Raw genomic sequence first — 16656 nt, 5'->3', positions numbered from 1 at the left:
TTTTACAATCATATTAATACATAAAGATGCTTTGATTGATAGATAGGTGTGAGATTTAAAAAAGTAAAAAAAAAAAGAAAAAGAAAAAAAAAAAAAAGAAAGCTGTTGCTGGTTACAGCTCATCCTTTGGCAAGGAGCAAAGAAGGAAAGGTGAAATGTGCACCTCCACAACCTTAGAGCCTTCACTGCAGCTCTGAAAGGAGGGGAATAGGCTGCAGCCTGCATAGTAAGGTAGGACAGGGATTTCCACCTTGTTTCTGCTCATAATAAAATGGTACTTGCCTTGCCTTTGCAGTAAATTCAACAGTCATGTAAAAACAGCTTATCCCCAAACTCCTTCGAGGTCTGGCAACTGATAAGGTTTATGTGTGACAAGTCTCCCCCACAGACAGCTATTAACCTGCTGAACTCAATCAGCAGCCTGCTAGGTGAAGCACCAGCAACAGTGCATTTTGGTCAGCAAAGCGACTCTCAGGCACTTGCGCATATCCAGAATAGTTTTGCTGTATGCCCTGAGTGTAGCTCTAAGTTTGTAATGCTATTTCAGTGAGTAAATGGCCAGTCCAGAAGGCTGAGGAAGTCAGAATATAGCTCTGCCCAAATCTCATGTATACATAAACCTCAAACATACAAGTAATAGGAGAGGAAATAGACTCTGATGCCTAAAGGAGATACAAAAATCAGATGTGAAATTATCATATGCAACTAGTAGAACAGCAACAGCAAAACAAAACTAGTACTTATATTAAGTTCTACAAGCAATAGCATACCAACCAGAGTGTAACTACCATGCAGGTCTTAGAAGGCCCACAGGTGCATTGGTAACTATAAGGCCAGAATGCAAAAGCACCCAGAATTCAGCAGCTCGGTTGCCCACACTTCTTTGAACATTCTTTGTCAACTGGAATGTTTTGTTGCCACTTGAAATAACAAAATGGAGAGGCGTGAGTTTGAAAAGAATGCGAAATTTAGACAATCTAAGCATATTAATACAAAAAAATGCATCATGAGCCAACTCTTAGATACTGAGTAAATCTCTGAAACTGCAATGCACTAACACAAAGCAAGAACAAACTCAGTTTTAAACCACAAACAGTGCATGTAGCTCTGTTTAAGAAAACCCAGTATTCAAAACACACCTTTTGGACAACAATGTCACTTTAACTCTTTTGTAGGAATCTTAGAATAGCTCACAATATTATGTTTCTTACAGCAAGCTGAAAGGATAATTTTGCAGGCTGACTTTCAGTTATTTTGCAGTTACTGTATTATTTACTGCAACTCTCATTTCTCTAATATTCTCAAGATAGAGACCTGGGACTTGACAGGGACTGTTGTTCCAGTATTGATGATTCTCTCAGCACACAAGAACTGTGAAAAGTCAGTCTTGCACTTAAACTTTGAGGAGATTTTAATGAATAGAAGTAGTGCAACTTCCAGGAAGATCACTAGAAACAGGCTAACTTACAGAGGAGGAAAAAAAATCCTAGAAACAAGAATTTTAATGGCAGGTTAAAAGCCATCACTGAAGTTTCTAAAGAAGTGAGAAAAATGATGTTAGCAGGTTTAAATCACAGAGGAAAGAAATTAAATATCAAAAGAAAAATGTAGACTGCTTCATTCCCAGTGGAAACACTTTAAATTAAAGCAGAGAGATGCAACAGTGAGACCTTGCAATTCTAACCTTTTGAGATCACATCTGCTGTGCAAACTGTTCGCAAGGAATAACTGAACTCTCATACTTCTGTCTTGTCCTGTGTACAGGGCTGAGAATTAAAGGCTAGATAGGTACTGAGAGAACCCCTTTTCTGGTTGTTCTCCTAGTATGAAGAGCAGGAATCTGATGCAGCCATTCATGAACATGAAGAACTAGACTGGAAAGTTTTTATCTTAGAATAAGATGTTTCATTAGATATGTTACTAAGTTATCAGATTATTTATAGAAGGATGTAGATATAGCATTACATATCATATCCTATGAAGTCAAGTTACAGCATTTTCCTTTCAATGAAACCTTGAATATGTGTTTATTATAAACCCATACCTTATTCATCCCATTGTCTCCTCGGCTAGCTGGCAATTTAATACTTTTTAGTGAGAAACTATAAAGCTGGAATTATCCATACCCCATTTTGAACAACTATTAAAAAAAAAAAAAACTTGTTGGGTGCACACTGATGAAAACAAGAACCACTCTGTATTTACTCCTGCATATAGCAGAAGCAGTGGGATACAGGACTCCAGAATGCCACAACTGCACTGTCCCATAAAGTGCATCAAATAAGGCACAAAAAGACTACCAAAAATGATATCAATATTTTTTTTTCACAAAAATTTGTCATTTTTTCAAAATCAAGTCATCATGTAGAAAACTTAATGATTTCACTGAAATTATAGCAGAATTCAAAAGTATATCTCCAGTAGAGGCTAAAAAAACTGGCCTTATAGAAGGAAGCTTGCCTGGTTTTCTATCAACACACATATCCACTTACCTGGCAACTTGCTGAAGGCTAAAATGTAGAAACTAGCACTGTCTGAAAGATGCAAGTGCTGCATTTTCAGTTTATCACACAGTTTATCAAGTGTAAACCCAAATAACTTAATTCTCAGAGTATTGTAATTAAAAGTGCCTGATGTATTATATTTCCAAAACAAAACGTATTCTTTAGATTTCTCACATTGTCCATCAGGCTAGATTTAAGGTGAGTTGGGCTACTGGAAGCCCTTTTCTGAAATGAAAATTGTCATAAATCCTTGTGGTTTTATTGGGTGAATGTCAGTGCCAATCTTGGGAGCGAAATCACCATTTCACTTGGCAGCTAACTGCTGGTTAGGTAGCTGGGCCTTATGTACGGAGACAGTAATGGAAACACAGATTATCACCATTATTCAGCATAAAGAGATCATACAGTTGTCTAAAACTTTACAACCCTATATAACTTTACAATTCCACATAATTTAGAAATACATAATATGGATTTTCCTTATTGGAAATTGTATTACTCCTGGTCTAAAATGACACTTATTATTATCTACAAAGGTGACTAAACTTTTTTTTTTTTTAACCACCTTCTAATTTATTCAGAAGCAAGGATGACTTGTTCCAAAGCAAGAATGGAAACAGTTGCCTAACTGCCAACATCAGTGCCAGAAATCAAAGATGTTTTCTCAAGATTTTCTGAAAACCACCAAAAGATGTGTATTTAACTTTATATCTAATGTTCTTTTGATGACTGAGGAGAAAAGATGCAAAGTTCAACCACCTTCTCTCTGTTGAGTGCAGGAATGTTATGGTTCCACAATGAAAAGAAAAGGTCAGCATTCAGGAATTATCAGATAAGAAGTGAAAACTCGTCATGTATCCCAGACATCAGGTTCTGCTACCCAGAGCTGCAGAGCTTTTATCTCATTCTGTGCTGCTGTGAACAGAGGTGATTGCTTCTTCCCAGCACTAACATTGCAATGGTTCCAGGAATTAGTTAAAATACATTTAATTGTTGCTCTTTTTTTTCTTCCTGGCCATACATATTTAAAAGAAAAGAGTTTACAGCTGCATGTTCATACATTCTATGCATATTGCAGAACCTGGTCCTGCAATAAGCTTTACATAAACTGTATTTCATGCACAAGCTTTTCTATTAGAAGAAAAGAATTTTGATCACTTTCCAATAGAACAGGTGAAAAGAATTGAATAGTTTTTTAGGGATAGAGGAATTCTAGCTTGCTAATAAAAACATGTCCTTCCAATTAAACACCAGAATCAACCATCCCTAACCTAATATTCAGTGGCATAACAGCAGGAAGAATGTACAATATGACCTCAAGTAATGCTGCTGTTCCTTTCTTAAATGGCATAGAGACATGAAACCCTAAGCATTAGACACAGAACAAATTCATCTAGGACTCAAAAGTATTTGTATCTTAAAAGTGGTAAGATGCACAAATAAAGAGCATAAGAAAAGAAACCTTTCAAAAAAGCCTTTGGGGGACTGGAATGGAATAAATGCTTCTGTGAGTTGAGAAATAAATAGTTCTGAAGGATGTGGTAAACTATCATTTATCACTCTCTCTAAACGTGATATAGATATCTGGTTAATAATGCTCACATTTTGTTCTCAGTAGTGTACAAACTGGCATCTGAAAGTAATTCAGTCATTTGTAAAAACAACATATGTTCTTGTGATATGTGGGAAGGAATATCCTCTGAAAACTGGGTTTTCACTTTATTGGATAAAAAACTGTGAGAAACCCCCTAAAATATGCCAGCTGTTGATGAGCACAGACAAATTTATAGACTCCTGCACAAATTAAATATTCTGCAAGTTTCCATAGGAGTGCTATTTTAATATGTGTTTGTTTTTGTAAAGCTCCAATTCCTGGATAGTTCATTCCAATAAGACATTTTGGAAATAATTTCTACTGATAAACAGTGTCATGGAAAAAATGGCATTTTTAGTAATTTATGTGCAGTGGGTTTTCAGAGTGTCATTTATGATCTGGCACTCTGATGAGGATGCCATGTAAGATGCTGGAAAAATTATAAGCAGGTAGATGGGATTTCTGCCTCAGTGAGCTTACATTCTCATGCAACTCAACTCTCATACAACTCAAAGAATAGTATTATTTTACAGTTCTGCTAAAAAAAAAAAGAAAAAAAAAAGGTTTTGTGTAATAAATACTAATACATATCTTCTTAATTTCCAGAATGATTTCTCACAAAAACTAAAAACAATGAGAAATCATTACAGCACAAATGGGTACTCACTGCATTTATAGATAACTTAGTAAAAGCTCCGAAGGCCTAAATTTTCCTTATAACACAAAAGTTCTGATTTCCCTGCAGTGCTCTCCAACCATAAAATAGCACTATGTTTATTCTGTAGCATGCAAGTAGGCCACAGCCAACATTTCAAGGATCACTGTTACCAGAGTGGTAATTCAGCAGCAGCAGCATTTACTGGCATGAAAGGCCAACTGCATTTGAAATAAAATAGTGTGAGCGGTATGACCATATTGTTAATTCACACCAAAACACGCAGCTACACACACTAGTATTACCAGACATTTGTATATCATACTACCTGAAAATTCATACCTGAAAAATAAGCACAGGCCATGCTCTTCACATTTGTCAGCTGTGGCCAACCAGACTGACCTCACTGCCTACCTAGGATCTAGCAAACACTTGGTGATGTGCTTACGTTTAGATACGTGAATAATCTAGCACAGACGACTGGGACACTTTATCTGCTTGAACACAAGCAAGCACATTCATTTGTGTTAGAGAAATGCCTTTACATGGTTGTGTTTAGAAGAGCAATACGATGCTTAGGATTTCTGATTTACTGTGGTTTACTACTCTTGTGAGCAGTATCTGTATTTTGAATTCAGAACCTGTTATGCCAAATAACACAAAACCAGTGAGAAGAAATCACATACCTACTCTGAGCCATTTTAAAGTCAGCAAATGATCTCTCAACAGCATTTGTGGAAATGATTAATAATTTACTTGCCATTCATAATTTAGTTGACAATTTTTGTCTTTTTTACTTACTAATGAAATGTCTGTGAGTGGATCACAATTTTCTCATATTTATTATTCATTGCAACTATTTGCTGAATAATTTCTGCAAACAGTTCCTGTTTTGTAGCTCACTCCCATTGTGAATGTTTATTATTCAAAATTTAGTCTCTGAAACTAATTACCTAAGCCACATATTAGATTTTGTTCAGTGTTTGCCTGAACATTGTTCTTATAGTCAGTGTGTTCTCCTTCGGTATGAACTTAAATTGTATTCTTCTGTGAACCCTCCCTCTGTAAAGTTTATTTGCTAGAATGTTCACAAAAAGCAAGCACCATGGAGCAATGGAATTTTAAAATCTGTACAAATATTGGTGGATATATTTTCTTCAGGACCAACTAAGTCTACCAATAAAAGAGAGCGCAGTCTTATTTATTGAGCTGTGTTATGGAAATGACCAAAGCAACTTGGAATCCAAAGAGGAAGACCTCATTCTTCTCCTCAGAGTAAAAACAAGGAACATTGTAACATCAAAAGTCTTTTCATTTGCACATTTCTTGTAAACCAATTATTCCAGGTACTCCACACATTGCTTAAACAATGTGGCAGTAATCTAAGTGCTATGTCATTGAAAGCCAAAATTGCCAGGGTTTTACTGGGAAGGAGAAAGGGGAAAGGCAATAAACAAGTACACATTTCACACATCTCTCCTACAACTTTGGGAATTTCACATAACCAACCCTTAAGTATTTGTAGCACAGATTGCCACCTCCTTACTGGTAAAGATTCCCCTCATGTGTCAAGAACTTAAAGCCTTTTGGCTTTGTTTTTCTGGCTTTATTTTATTTCAGATTTTTGAGATTTGGCATGCATTTGCTCATGTTTTCAGCCTTCTTTCAGTAACCATCAGGACTCAACAATTTTTTGAGACTCAGATTTAGCAGCTGGGACTTCGAGGAAAAGACCAACTATTGTGAGATATGTAATAAATCCAAGACCTGGTATTGTTGAAAGGCACATGCGTTGCAGACGGCCTTTACAAATCTGAGAGAGGTGAAATGTTTGCCCAACTTCACACAGCTACCCAGCAACACAAATCAAACTACTGCTCAACAGAGTAGCATTAAGAATTAGAACTGAAATAGGATTTAAATGACCCAAAAACTTACAAAGGCCTTCTGCAGAGGGATGATTTCTATACTGAGTCACCGTTGAGGGTTATTAATTTCATTTGAACTCAGACACACTATAAATACCAGCAAAAACTTGATTGAACATTTGATTGCTAGAACTAATAGCTCTACTGGATTCTAATGAATCTAGAATTTGACTCTTCAGGAAACAACTCTAAAAAATGGTACAACCGCAAAACAAACTGTAAAAATTTTGCTCCATTTCCAGGTGTACTAAGACAACTCAGATGTATCTTTCTTTCCAAGAAAGATCTCACATTTTACTCAAGAAATTGTTGCTCACATTCTATTACCAGTATACTTTCATCTTTGCGCTGGTGCAGCTTCTGTTTACAAAATGGGAATGGTGCAATGGGAAGAGTGTTTTAAAATGGTAAAGCATTTGGAGAACAAGACATTCAGAATAGTAGAAAAATACAGTAAATAGGTTATATTTTGATCAAAAAGAAATATGCTGGAGGAAAGGGTTGGAATTTATTTCTTGACTTGTCAAAAGCTTTTTCTCTATTTGCTACTGAAAGTTTTAGGCCTAATAAGAGCACTGAGAAAAGGGGCAATAGCAATGTAAAAAGTTTTTGTCAGCTAAGCATTTTTAGCAATGCTTTATTACTGAAATGTTACTAAATGCTGTAATCCACCTACAAATTTTACATGTTCTCTAGCTATTATCTCTCTCCAATTTATTGCCCCCAATAATATGGATAATTATTCTAGAATCAACACTCCTCAGAAGTCTCCTAACGGTTAACATTTCCTTCCAGCTGGAAATCTATTTGCTGGTTACATTTCAGATTACCTCATTAGAGGTGTATTGCATGTAGAGAAGAAATGCAGATATTTCTCCTTCCAGGTCAGAAGATGAGATTTTCACTTGTATTACGCAGTGTCTCAGTGTGGATAAATCCACAGACAACACCAGATACAGCATTCCCACAGGGCATGGTAATACACTCCAAGTCACAGGGCCAGACACAGTTAAGAAACTGCATGCTGTCAGCTGCATTATAAACTAATCCAAGCATTAGTTGTTGCATTTTCTGAAAATTCAACGTTTTTACTGTGCCATCAAGGATGCTCGCTTGTCTAACGTAGGTGTTTTTAGCTCTACTTTAATGCTAACTTCTAACTATTAAGCTGTAGCAAGGTACCAAAGCTAGAACTGACCACGGCAAAGTAGCTCTAGATTCTGCCTTCATCATTTTTATTGTTCATACCACATTTTATAAGGCAGTGTGAATGCTAATAAGCCCTGTAACAAATTTCTGGGCAGTATTTGAAGAGGTATGTTACTGTTTCATTATTTAAGCAAGAAAATTTTTAGTGAGTGCCTGCATGAGGTCAAGGAATTATTTTATTTTTTTTTTAAGTACTCTAATGTGATTACCCTTTAAACTAAAAGGAAAAAAATTACAAAAAAAAGTCTAGGGCAAATATAGATGTTTGGTCAAAAATAAATAAATAAACAAATCATAGCTTCCATCTCCTTCCAAACTTAATTATTCACTACCTGTACCTGATGGCCTATAAGCTTAGATTTCTTCAGCTGTATTTGCTGCCTATGTCATATCAATAGGCAGTGGAGATGTTTTAACTAAATAGATACTCTGTGATTCTTCCTTTTGTTCCCATTTACAGTTCCCTTCAGAAATATAGGCATTAGCTGTGAATACTGACACTAACATCTTTGAAAGAAATTCTAGATACCCAGTGAATTGAACATGCTTGAAATGTGTTTTTTCTCCGTGTTGCCAGGACAGGTTCATCAGGTCAGTCTAAACCTGTCAGTAGTCCTTGAAAAATCTTTTGCAAACCCGCAATAACACTGCCTTAGAGAAGTAGAGAAGTGACATTGATTATAGAAGGAGAATTTTACTGAGGTTACTTCTAATTGCTGGCAAAGGATATACGCAGTATGCATATGCATGCTTTGCTGGAAGAAGTAGGAATTACATTTTATTTATTAAGAATCTCAGAGACAATTTGGGATTTTAATCTTATAGAACAGAGTTATTTTTTCTTAGACTGTCAGAATACAGAAAGAAGTTTCCAACCAGTTTCCTCAACACTAAAGCAAGCTTCCATGAATTTAACAAAATTTAATAATATCTAACTAGCTGACACTGCTGCAGGTCTATAATTGCATGTCACCTTGCAATGCTATGTTGTCTAAATGATTCCTTTTTCCTTTTGGCAATCTGCTGAATAACAGTGCTGATGAAGGATTATTTCTACATAAATATTTCTTACTAAAATATCATACAAAAAGCAAAATATCTTATTCAGAGGTAGACATTTGCTGAAAGACACTTAATATTAATTTAGAACCTTCTTACTGACAGCTGCTCAGCAGGACAAAATCTCTTCATTAGATTAGAGTCTCAAGGCAGTCTCATGAAGGTTGCTACTGAGGAAAAAGTCATTAAGGTTTTTCTTTTTCGCCTCCAGTTATGAGTAAATTTACATGTGCATCCTGGTTTCCTTTTATATATATACACACATATTTTTATTAAGAGTATAGTTATACTCATATAAAAGCTCAATAAGGATGAACAAATAGCAAGGTAAAGTTTTATACAAATAAGGAGGTGCATAAGATTGAAAAATAGTAGAAATTTTGAATGATGGACTGGAAGATAATGTTAGTAAAATAGTGCTTGAGGGTGCAGATTGGTATGAATTTCTGATATATTTCCTATACTGCTGTCTCCATTTAGATGTAATAAACCACGAATTATAATTCTGTCATTTAAAAAAAAAAAATGAGAAAACTGTTTATTCTGCCTAAAACTTTGGGTTTCTCTAATCATCGCTCTCTACTGATATTTAATGTTTACAGCATGCTTTGTATGTATATAACATACTTCCTCCCCCTGGTGACCTGGAGGTGAATGAATCTGGCCTAGAAGATGGCAGAGGCCATATGAGGTACAAATGAACAAAGCAAATTAGTTGCTCAGACTCTCCAAGAGAACTGATTATTTTTTCCCTAAAAAATGTAACTCTGAAGTCTTTCCATCCATCCTCTGTGTCCACCAATTAATAATGAAATGTCAGGTTTTAAGGAGACATGGCTTGTTTTACTCACAGGGAACGGAACTTGCTGACTACGGGTCATGCTTTCTTGTCGTACTGTGGCTCATAATGAAGTAAGTGTAGGATGCAGCATTATTCCTGACACATGGAACACTTTCAAGGATGAATTAGACATGCATTATGTGAATTTCTGAAAAACAAACCAGTTTGCAAACTTATCTCATGGGTCAAATTTCTATTCAGTTGGATCACAACTGACCCATACATCCATATGTCCCAGTGACAGTGCATAAAGAATTCTTCATTCACGTCTGGACACCGGAGCTTAATTTAGATTAATGTAGTATTTTGGGTGTATTGTTTTATGTCCCTAAATGTTCATCTCCTTAATCTAACATACAGCTGAAAAATAAAACATCATTCTGCCTGTATTCAATGCCTGATCTCCATCCTCTCCTACTTTGTATTAGAAGCTGAGCAAGATAGCTTAGTTGTGCTGCCATAAACACAGATCCTGTCTAAATGGATTTGGGTTAGACAAAATGTTAATTCTGACCTGAGCTGACAGCATTTATAACTAACCGCACAGGTAGACAGGATTTAAGATGTTAATTAGGCGTCATAATGCAACGCTTAACGCGTAATTCCACAATCAATGGACTTCAGTGAAAAGCTGGCTTAAGAAGTTCATGACTTCATTTCTACCACCACAACTGCTTGTGAAATTCTGCTTTAAACCATGCCACTGAGCTAATTCGGGTCAAAAATAAATTTCCAGAAAATATTATGCTCACATACTCACCAAGTTAGCATGCCTACACCATAGTGATATGGCTCAAGCAATGCAGTTGGGAGTGCTATCTTCCATTGCATGCGGGTATGACCAGATGGTCAGGGGTGGTTAAACCAGCCACAGCACCAGAACTTTAGCCCCTAGAGCAGGGATTTTTTTTGTTTTGGTTTGGTTTGTTTTTTTGTGTTTGTTTTTGTTTGTTTGGCTTGTTTTGTTTAAAAAAAAAAATAACACCACCTTGTACATGCACTTCACAGAAGTTCTTGGCTTTGCATTTCCAAATTTTCAAAAATGGGCTTCACATTTTTTATTTATTTTTTTTTTTCAGGACAGCTGTATTCACAATCCCCACCTTCTGCCCAAGCAGTCTATGGAGGTACTTATCTCTAAAAACTTCAAATATAATGACATTAAAGAAGATGCCCATTTGAAAATCTAGCCTTAAAAGAATAGCACAAAAGCAGTCAATTTATTCAGGAATTCCTAACTTTTTCTTAAAAAACACTTTCTAAGCAGAGATGTGTTTCTTAAAGACTGTAAGATGAAGACACAATCGGAGAAGAATTCTGAAAAGTGTCAGTAAGACAATCCAATATACATCACTGTGAACCTGCAATACAGACAAAATTTTAAAATTAACAAAAGGCCTGAACTGCAGCTGGGTATATTCATGTAGGTCCCAATCATCAGCATTTTGCAAGTGACAGAAGTAAAAATGTCAGTGGAGACTTTAAGCTAATCTCTACAGCAAAGATTGTGAGAGAGATCTAAATATTACTTAAATAAGGCTTTTTCTTTTACAGGAATGAAAGAGAAAATGAAACATAATTCAACATATATCTTGCAAACTCCTACTCATCTGTGAAATATTAAGCATCATCATTTTTTTAAATAATAATACAAAAATCTTGTCACTTCAGTGCACAGGAAAGATGATGTTCTGAGGATGAAAACCAGCTGTGTATAGAATGACCTTGATGTTTGTAAAACCATTTCCCTTTGTTATAGATCTTGAAATAAAGTAGAGGCCTTATGCTAAAGAAAGTAGAGCAAAGAACTGATTTTTCCTAGCTCTGCCACTGATTCCTGCATGATCTCAGGCAAACAGACTCAGTCAAAACTTTCACAAGCAGCCACTGTGCATTCTGAGCGCTCAGCATGAGAAACAAAGGATTAGGTTTGCAGAAGTTTTAAGAATTCATATCTTCCAATGCAGTAAATTCACTTGGTAGTTTTAAAAACTCCAGCTCTGGACAAATATTCAAGACTGGGTACTTTGAGAAGTAAAGTTCTGATCATCTCATATTAGACACCCAAACTGGTCTGTGCTTTGAGGATATAGTACTGTGCCATAGCACCATGTTGTAAAATTGAGATAACAATATCCACTCATTTCACAAGAGTATTATAAAATGGAGACATTAATGTTTGTGAACTCTGAGATATTATAGTTTCAATGGAGCTCATCACTCTTATGAGGAAATCAATAGCGGCGTATTCAGAGAAAGATTTGAATGTTGCAGCAGGGAAGGGGCCACAAACTGAATGAATCACAATTTTAAATGACATATTGGAAAACTGCCCATTAAATGAGTACTATCCATCTTATGACCTGAATGAGGCAGGCAGAGAATGAGCTGTAGAAGAATAGTCTGCTCTAACATAATTAAAGGCTGTATCATAATGCAAACTCACATTTCAGCCCAAATACTTTAAAAGTTTAGCTAAGCTCTTAGCAACAGAATGAAAACTCTTATAATGAGAAGTTCTGGAAAGCTTAAATTTAGTCTTGTTTCCTGTGTGTATTGTTCCTTGTCACATCTCACATGTTCTTATTTGCAAAGTCCCCATAAATCCAATGAAACACTTGGCAACCTAACACAGGAACAACTGAAACAGCATTCCAGTGCTGGAAGGTCAGATCTTTCAAAGGCTTTGTTTTATGTTGTAAGAACTTTAAGACAGAATTTCTTCTTCAAAGAAGAGAGTTTGTTGGTATTTTTATACAAGACAAAATTAGTAGTGTGACAAAATCTTACTTGGGTAGGATCTGTTCAAGGATTGAGTATAGTTATAATCACTCAGATTATGATCTCAGAGTTGGTTGCCATTTAATTAGTATTTAAGTACATGTACTGTAGCTACATTAATTACAATCCAGATTCCCATCTATTATCTGACAGATGATTGCTACTATTTGGCATTCAAACAGCTTCCAAAAACTAGGAAGTGAAAAATCTAATATGAATAACAATCAGCAATACAGCATGCTGTGACACAAAACAAGCTTCTAATAAATGCTAGATCACATTAAAAAAAAAAAAGTCACCAAATCATTATCAATATATTAAAGCATTAAAAAAAAAAAAAAGGCTCAAAACTAAGGCTCTCTCTTCTCTCTCCAGAGGTGTCTTTTCTCTTTGTTTACATTCTGATCTGACATTTCAGACTTACATAGGTGACAAGCTTGTGTGGTGGTGCCCATGAGACCCTGATATCACAGATAAACCTGAGGAATCAGAACCTTCAGATATTCATTTCTCAGGACAAACCTGAGCACAACACATACTGCCATTGTATACTATATACTGCTATGCACTACACTGCACGCTGTCAGGTTTTGTGATACGATAATGTTATGGGCTCCGCTGGCAATACTGAAGAATGCTATGAATTCGGCTGGTATCAAAGACAAGGACAATGATATTGAAAATTAAAAGTAACATTCCAGATGTGTTATTCTGACCCCCAATTTAATATACATATATTATTTTTCATATTTCAATGATCTCTCCCCAGTTCCTCCACATACTGTTTTCTTCACACAGAGACCAGTTGGAAAAAAAATTAAATAACTATGAATAATGCACAGTCCAGCCTGGTAAATGTTTTTCACATTTAAAATTGTGCTATATGTCGTTTGCTAAATACCCTTAAGAGATATTTTCTTAAGTGAAATAATAACTTGAACTATATTGTAGTAAAGTTAACTAAAATGAAAGATCAACATTCCCAGAGATAATGCTGATATATTAGGTAGTGCTCCTGCATCCTGCAGGAATATCATAGAAATATCCTCAAAAGCAACACCCTTAGCTGTCCCTCTGCCTCAAGAGGCCCTCCCCATCTGTGCCACTGCAGCATTCAGTATGTGTATTAAAATTCACCAGCTAGCTACTAGCAAACAGAATGTATATCCGCTGAGTTGCTCTTTTCATTCTCTTAGCAGGAAAAGTGCTTTTGGTCTCTCTCCTAGATTATGCTGATGATTTTCACAAAACACATGTGGGATCTTTAGGAAGTCCATTATTCTTTCAACTTTGGCTGAAATTACCAGCCAAAAATTATGGTTAAATATTTTTAAACAAACAATTTAAAGTTAAAAAGAGACAATGTGAATACATAGGACTCGTTTCTTTGAAAAGGTAGACAAAAATTGAAGGCAGAGTTCTGCTGTTGTGCATAAACATTGGGAATGAATTGAGTAAAAACTCTGGGATCATCTCTGTAAGCACCAACAGTAATTGGGGTAGAGTGAGTGTAGTGTGGTAGAGGTTGCCAAATGGGAAATAAGAGTTCGGTAGGGAAGGATGTTATATTTTCAAACTTATTAAAATGTATTATAAACAATCATAATGCACAGAAATAAACTCATTGGCAAGGGTCCTTCCATCAACCAGCACTTGCTAGTTTTAAAAACCACCAGCTGCTAAACCTGGGGTAGTTTCAAAACAAGTTTAAAAGGTAAGTGCCAAATGCCCATTACTATGAAAAGCTGTATACTGAAAGTATACATTCCAGACAGATTTTGGCTGTTAATGGGACCAAAGTTACTCTGCATCTATTGAACAATGTGAAAAAGCATTTATAGTGGCAGAAGGTTGGAAGATTAAATAAAGGTAGACAAATTAGTTTAGCTCATGATTTAAACAACCAAAAGCTAAGTTGTTAACATGCAACACTAGTGCTACAATCACTGCACAGCTCAGTAATACGAAAACCTTGATTTAGCTTATGTACACAAAGGCCTTTTATTTTCACCTATCTAAACAAGTCCCTTTACTGACAGGATTACGATCCTGTGCATTAGAAGTGAATGCAAGATTAGACTGAACTGGTTTTCATTTAGGGCATTTCCCTAATCAGTGCTGCTCCCAGAATTTTGTGTTTTAACTTAGTCATCCATTGAGTATTTTGCTATTTTACCACCTGAAAATCAGCAAGCACTGCAGTTCAATTGCAAGCCTTGCTTCACTGCAGACTTCTTTGAACAGTTCCTAACTACTACATACATCAGTGCTATAATAGCTGCAAGAAAAAAATCCACAGGATTCTACCTAACATTTTGGAAAATGAAATTAAAAAAAAGAATTCAAGGATGAATATGCAAGAAGTGATCCAGTGCCCCTAAAGACCTGACTGTGACCACTTACAGGCACGTTGATTTACCTCGCTGTTGGGGATTTGTCTGTTAACGTTTTCTCACACAACACCATCTATTTTTACTGTTGACATATTTCCATTTTAAAACAATCTAGAGAGGCAGATTTACTTGTATGTCTTGCTAAATGGGAATAAAATTCAAACTGAAACGTATCAGCTATTTCTGCTGACACCTAAGGTATCCATTCCCTTCCCTGATGTCTCCATAACTCTACTTGGATTTATAAATCCTATAGCTTGCTTGTGTGTAACAGACTATATTGTCACCAAATTTTGTGATTCTGTTAAAAATCAGACAATATTTTATGAAGCGTTTGTCTTAAAATTTCAGGTCCCTCAACCAAAAGTGTTTACAAGGAAATCTTAATCTCTTCTGGTTTAAAATTAAAACTGCACTTTTAGGTTTTACAGGGCTTAAAGATTATTCTCAAAAAAAGCTCCCAAACTATAAAAAACTGCACAAATAATACACAGTGTGAGTAAAACCAGAAGTGACCTGCTGAGTGTCCTAGAGCAATGAGTGGGATACACTCACGTGCCAGATGGATAGGCAGCTACTAGTCAAGGCTGAGAGACCAGTCTTCAGTCCTGGTAGACCAGTTACGGACACTTGGCTGGCTGCAGTCAAGTCATAGGGAAAAAAAAAAAAATAACACAAATATCTAGTTGAATTTTATGAACACAGGACAATTGGTACAACTGACATACACAAACATAACATGAACATTTAAAATATATTAGCTACAGTATGAAATAAGCAAACTGATTAGATCACTGAAAGCTTTGCTTTGCCAATGATCTCATAGCCCACTGTTGGTTGCTTTCTATTTTCTAGCCTTGCCTTCATTTCAGAGCCAGATTTTAATCTGAGATCCATATGTAGACACATTGCTTGAAATTAGCAGTACTTTATGTGTAAAAGCAAATGTACACATCTGTAGATAATTTATTTTATATGCCATAGCTGAAAAAGTGTCTGCTTGCAATGCCTGTGTCAAGCCATCAGCACAGAGGTAGACGTAGTGAAGAGAGTAATGGTGTGTTATGCCTCATCTGCAGCTGAGAACACTGTCAATTGCCAGAAAAGGTGAAGAGGGACATGGGATTTAGAGACAGGCGATAGAAATAAAGAGACAGAAGTTTAATAGCAAGTATAACAGAGAGAAGGGTATGAAATACATTTGATACAGGTGAAAGATGTCAGTTTATTGCTTTTTATTTATAGACCTGCACAGATGTGGATAGTGCTTTGTCATATAAAAATTAAATTGATGCAGATAGCTCAAGGAGTGGAGACATGAAATCAGAATTGGTATAGAGAGAATACTAGAATGAACAAAATTACTGTGGAAAGGGAACTGCTTTATCCTCTGGCCATTGCAATAAATACACAATGAATTCTTCTGAAGAAATATTAAGTATCTTGCTAATGAGGCCTAGGGGGTCACTGTACAATGTAGGGTGCTCTGATAGGAACTAGTGATCAGCAGATAAGCCTTTGGTGAAAAACATGTGAGAGACTACAGAATACATAAGAGAAGAAGTCACACCAGGCATAAGCATACCCAAAAAAAGATATCAGATGGCACTACTTTCCCACATTCTGACCCCAAAATGGAAGTACATTGTAATAGTTATGATTACCCACCTGCAAGTGCCATTTGCAGTGCCA

General features: G+C 35.9%; 1 protein-coding gene across 33 annotated transcripts in view; it reads left to right on the top strand.

Moving 5' to 3' along the window:
- B3GALT1 (beta-1,3-galactosyltransferase 1) overlaps nucleotides 1–16656 on the top strand; it is a 198576-nt gene that overhangs the window by 116482 nt on the left and 65438 nt on the right. For 3 of the 33 annotated variants that reach the window (XM_040561187.1, XM_040561180.1, XM_040561186.1), the window contains exon 3: nucleotides 10870–10917. The exons of 29 other annotated variants lie outside the window; for them this stretch is intronic. The gene's annotated coding sequence lies outside the window, so the exon portion shown is untranslated. Of the gene's footprint in view, nucleotides 1–9551; nucleotides 9641–10869; nucleotides 10918–16656 lie in introns of all 33 variants that reach the window. One more of the 33 variants, XM_040561184.1, reaches the window with a different exon arrangement.

This window comes from Cygnus olor, chromosome 6, assembly GCF_009769625.2.
Source record: "Cygnus olor isolate bCygOlo1 chromosome 6, bCygOlo1.pri.v2, whole genome shotgun sequence".
Taxonomy (NCBI): domain Eukaryota; kingdom Metazoa; phylum Chordata; class Aves; order Anseriformes; family Anatidae; genus Cygnus; species Cygnus olor.
This window is presented reverse-complemented; position numbering and strand designations above follow the sequence as displayed.